The sequence below is a fragment of the Protobothrops mucrosquamatus genome, unplaced genomic scaffold (assembly GCF_001527695.2).
Source record: "Protobothrops mucrosquamatus isolate PMUCROS unplaced genomic scaffold, P.Mucros_1.0 scaffold42, whole genome shotgun sequence".
Taxonomy (NCBI): Eukaryota; Metazoa; Chordata; class Lepidosauria; order Squamata; family Viperidae; genus Protobothrops; species Protobothrops mucrosquamatus.
The window spans coordinates 1,078,762-1,084,660 of NW_015386424.1; positions in this window are offsets into that span (position 1 = coordinate 1,078,762).

Sequence of the window (5,899 nt, forward strand, 5' to 3'; positions counted from 1 at the left end):
GGGACGAGTGACCGTTGTAAACACGAAGAAGGATTGTGAGTCACTTTTTTCAATGCTGTTATGACTTCGAATGGTCACTAAACGAATGATTGTAAGTGGAGGACTTCCTGTATCTATACATAAAAATAAACATGCAGATTTTGTGCAAGTCCATATTGCTTGCTTCTCTTTTGGGGTGATGTACTTCCTCTTCCTTTGCTAGAGGACATTATACAGTAGTACTGATCGTTATTATACGATTATTCTGGTTTTATCCCTGCATGTAAGCAGTTTAATCATGGCTGTCAGAGACTTCAGTTGAGCAGCAGCCCTAAGATAAGCCATAAGCTCAAATTTCAGATATCTCTGCAATATAACTCCTTACCCTATCTTAAAAAAGGACAATCAGTAAATTCTATGTAAATGTAAGTAATGACCCTTTACATAATGGCTGGATTATAATTTAGGGATGGTCGGCTCTTAAGTGTTTCTTATCTTCACAGAGATTTACACAATAATTTGTTTTATGCCATCCTAAAATTTATGACTATCTCTACTGAAAACACAGAGGGTGATTTTATCACTGTTCTAAAGGAAATTATGCAAAGCTCAGTAGAGGTAGCCCTCGCCTTACAATTGAACCCAAAACATCCAGAAGGATAAACACAACACCCCACAAACATTCCAAAGGAAAAATGATGGGTTCTCAATAAATTCGCCTATCTGCAGATCTGGGAGCCGATCCAAGATTTCAAGGACTTCCAGAACCAACATTGTGGGACCTGTCCAGATCTCCAGGGCTGGAGGTAATATTCTAGAGAGCAGGTCCTGCAACTGAGCAGGCACACTTCCTAGTTTCTGTCAGATAACATTGTTCAATCAGTAGGATGCAGAATAAGCCAGTTCTGCCTAAATGTAAAGTATGGACCAAATTATTGAAGATAGCTGATCCCTCAGATAGGCTCCATCCCATGAAGGTCTTTATAGGCTTTGACCAGCACTTTGAATTTCACTCTGAAGCCAATTGACAAAAATAGAGCTTGTGAAGCAGTGATGGCACCTGGCTATTTATTTATTAAATTTATAGGTCACCCATCTTCCCAGTAGGGCGGCTCTGGGTAGCTGACAGGACATAAAAAGATAAATAGAAAAGCAATTAAAAATTTAAAATTACGCACATTAAAAAAAATTAAATATGCAAAAAATCAGTACCAAACAGACGCATGGGGATGAAGTCTTCTTACCCCATCAACCACCTCCAATAGTCAGGGGATCCCAAACCAACTGGCAAAGTCAAGTTTTAATTCCCTACTGGAAGGCCAAACTGGGAGGGGGAAGTTCTTACTTCCGGTGTTAAGTGTGTTTCACAGGATTGGGGCCACAACATTTCTTCAGCTCTACATTTTCATTTCCATTCAAGTCCATGCCTGGGTGAAGACTATTACAACATGGGTCTTCCAGATCTCTGGGGAGGTTATTCCAAAGGATTGGAGCAGCCATAGAGAAGGTGCTTCCAAATAGTTTTCAAGCCCCATGTAGAGTCCATTGCAGTTGTCCAGTTGTGAAATGCCTAGTGCATGAGCAACTGCCTGAAGGGCATCCCAGTCTATGAATGGGTTCAGCAGTGCAAAGATTTTTCTTCCTACAGCTGCCGTCTGCTCTTCAAGCAGGAACATGAATCCTGGAAGAAGCCCAGAATACACACAAGTCTTGAATGGGGCAGTGCAACTCCATCCAAAATCAAGAGCCATGATGGTGGCAGTTTGATTCTCACTGGCTCAAGGTTGACTCAGCCTTCCATCTTTCCGAGGTCAGTAAAATGAGGACCCAGATTGTTGGGGCAATATGCTGACTCTATAAACTGCTTAGAGAGAGCACTGTGAAGTGGTATATAAATCTAAGTGCTATTGCTATCAAAGAGGAAAAATTCTTAGGAGCTGGGGTTTAAATCTCCACCAGTCCTTGATCTTGTCACAAATTGAGCCTGAGCATATTCTGATTGTGCAGCCTGTAAATACTGGGTTAGAACATTAATGGCCTGCGATACACAAGTGGTTGCCATTAGCATACTGAAAATAATACACCCGAAATTAATGGATGGTCCTATCCAGACTTTTCATGTACATATTAAATAGAAAGTGAAAGAGCAATGACTACACAAGTAAGGAGCCAAGAATGTGAATTCTCCCTCCAGTCTATAGCAATGGAATTTGGCCACAAAGAAGGAGCAGAACTGCTGTAATATGGTGCTTTCCATTCTAAAACTTCAGACTGTCAGCCCATTAGGTACACCAGAGCACGAAACCAACACTGTGGAAAAATTAAAAGTATGTTTGTTGAGATTGGCTACAATAATAGAAATTTGCAAGCCCTGTTATTCTGTATCTCCTTCTCTTTCTTATAGTGTAGTGAATTAGGAGGTATCTGGGTGAACCATTTCTGTGGATTTAAAAGATGTTTTACTCCATCAAGTTCATTTTCTTTACTCTTTATATCAGGGTCTCAACTCTGAGAACTTGTAAATTCATGGATTCTTGCTGCAGAATTCTGGGAACTGAAGTCCATGAATTTTCCAGTTGCCAAGACTGAAAAATACTGCTTTACAGTCATGGTTCAGAAGCATACAGTATTATCAGAAACTATCAAAACCCATTTGAGATCTTGAAGCACAAAATGATTGCACCATTTCTATCCTAGCATTGCCGAAGGTCATTAGAAAGCAAGACCAATCCTGTGTCCATACTATATCCCAGTGAAATCCAACTAAAATAAATCCAATAATCCTTTTTCTCCAAGTTCTCAGCAATTGTTGTCCAACCACTTTCTTAAATAGTCTTATAGCATGATAGGTTGAGTTTACAGAAGACTCTAAACTATAAGCTTTTCTTACAAGCTATAATAGCTGTGTTTTCATAGCACGCTAAGCCATTATATGCTGTTTTATTGATTTTTGCTTTGGCTTAAAATGTTGTATATTATAAATTCATCCAGAGAGTGAATGTTCTTTCAGATTAAAGCAATGGTGTCTGTTAGCAATGCATTGATTGAAATATACTTAATAACAGCATAACCCAGAGGTCCCCAACCTTTTGGGCACCAGGGACTGATTCTGTAGAGACAGTTTTTTCCACGGACCGGAGGGAACATGGTTTTGTGTGCTGCCTGAATCCCATGAATGGGGCTTTGTTTGTATGGACTGGTTGCTGGCATGCTGCGGCCCGGTACTGGTCCATGGACTGGCGGTTGGGGACCCCTGGCCTAACCCACTAAGATACAATTCAGTTGTTATGGAACCATAGTGCCATATTAACCTGAATGGAACAAGTCTGGGGAGTTATGACCCTGGTATATCTGTCATACTTGTGACATTGGAAAAGGCTACTTCCAAGGCTTATTTTTGGAAATCAAAACTGCAAAGATATTTTGGCAATTCATAAGATGGTGGACTTGCAGATGTCTAAATCACAACCTGCTGCTTAGTAAGCTGGAAAAAGGTGGGATAGACAACAACAACACTAGATGGATCTGTAGCTGGCTGACAAATTGTGAGTAGTCCTCAATGGTACTACATCCATATGGAGAGAAGTAAGCAGTGGCGTACCACAAGGCTCCATCTTAGGCCCAGTACTTTTTAATATCTTCATAAATGACCTAGACGAGGGAGTAGAAGGGGAACCTATCAAATCTGCAGATGACACTAAACTGGCAGGAATAGCCAACAGCCCAGAAGACAAGCTCAGGATCCAAAAAGATCTTGGACAATGGCCCTATCCAACAAAATAAAAATAAATAAATAAAAAATAAATAAAAATAAATAAATAATGTGGAGAAAAGCAAAGTTTTACATTTAGGCAGGAAAAATCAAAGGAACAAATACAGATTAGGCGAGACTTGGCTTAAAAACAGTAACTGAGAGGGACCTTGGGGTCCTAGTGGACGATCACTTGACTATGAGCCAGCAGTGTGCAGCAGCAACCAAAAAAGCTAATACAATCCTGGGTTATATAAACATAGAATCAAGATCACAATAAGTATTAATACTGCTTTATAAAACCTTGGTAAGACCACACCTGGAATACTGCAACCAATTTTGGTCATCATACTACAAAAAAGATGTTGAGATATTGGAAAACGTTCAGAGAAGAGCAATTAAAATGTTCAAAGGCCTGGATACTAAAACATATGAAGAACGGCTGCAGGACTTGGGTTTGGCTAGTCTAAAGAAAAGAAGAAATAAGGGAGACATGATAGCAATATTCCAGTATCTGAGGGGCTGCCACAAGGCAGAGGGGAGTCAGGTTGTTCACCAAAGCACCAGAGGGAAAGTGAGAAACAATGGTTGGAAACTGATCAAAGAGAGAAGCAACCTGGAATTAAGGAGAAACTTCCTAATAGTGAGGACAATTAACCAGTGGAACAGCTCACTGGAGGTTTTTAAGAAGAGACTAGACAGTCGCTTGTCTGAAATAGTATAGGTTCTCCTGCTCGAGCAGGGGGCTGGACTAGAAGACCTCTAAGATCCCTTCCAGCTTCTATTCTATTCTATTCTATTCTATTCTATTCTACCAATTCTGGTGCTTCAAAATAGATAGATTTATTCCAAAAATTGTTTGGAATTATGTCCCAAAATGGTAATCATTTGTAATCACAGGTGTTTCTTTAAAGATGCCTCAATACACTGATCCAAAACCTCGCAGTGGAATCCGGACTGTTGTGCTTATGGATAACATCATACAAGGGAAAACACTAAAGAATAATATATGGTCTATGGCAGCAATGCTGGCTGTGGAATTCTGGGAGTTGAAGTCCACATGCCTTAAAATTGTCAAGGTTGAGAAACACTGGTCTATGGCTTTGAAACTGATGTGTAGGAGACCTTTTTCTTGGAAGAGATTTTCTGTCTTTATAATGAGAGAGGATTGGAGAGAGAAAAAAAGGAGAATAGAGTCCCAGGAGGCCCTCTGCTGGACAGAGCTCTGCATCACTCAGGCCACCTCACTAAAGCTTACGATATTTGTCAACCGGGAAAGATGCTTCTACACTTCCTGATTTTTTTTTGCTCCCTTGTTATGGATGGCTCGTCTGAGTTTTTGTAACATTTCACGGTAGACTTCTTGAATTGATGGTTGAACCATGCTCCATGAATTTCACTAGCTGTACTTCTTTGGCATCTTCACATTTGGCAGGATTTTCTATGGCACCACTTCCGGTGTGGTGTTGGTTCACGATAATGCTCGCCTGCACATCGCTAGACGTACCCAAGAACTTTTGAAGCAGTTCCGTTGGGATGTTTTTGATCACCCCCACATAGCTCAGATCTGGCGCCGAGCGACTATTACTAAGGAATTTCAAACCTTGTAAGACGTTATGACAGGTGCCTCAATTTGAATGGCGATTATGTCGAAAAGTATTGTAATGTTGCAGTTTTCCAATGTGTATAATAAAAGTTCTGTATCTATGAGTGTCTGTCATTCATAACCAAACGGAGGTTTATTTCTGAATTGCCCTCATATATTTAGTGCATTATAAGAATATAATGGAAACCATAGGTAGTCCTTGACTTACGACCACAATTGAACCCAAAATTTCTGTTGCTAAGCAAGACATTGGTTAAGTGAGCTTTGCCCCATTTTATAACTTTTCTTCGCACCATTGTTAAATGAATCTGCAGTTCTTAAGTTAGTATCACGGTTGTTAAGTGGCTCCCCCATTGACTTTGCTGGTCAGAAGGTCACAAAAGGAGATCACATGACCCCAGGACATTGCAAAGGTCATAAATATGAGTGGATTACTAAGCGTCTGTATTTTGATCATGTGATCATGGGAATGTTGCAACAATTGTAAGTGTGAAAAACTCATAAGTCACTTATTTCAGTGACATTGTAACATCAAACAATCACTAAATTAACTGTTATAAGCT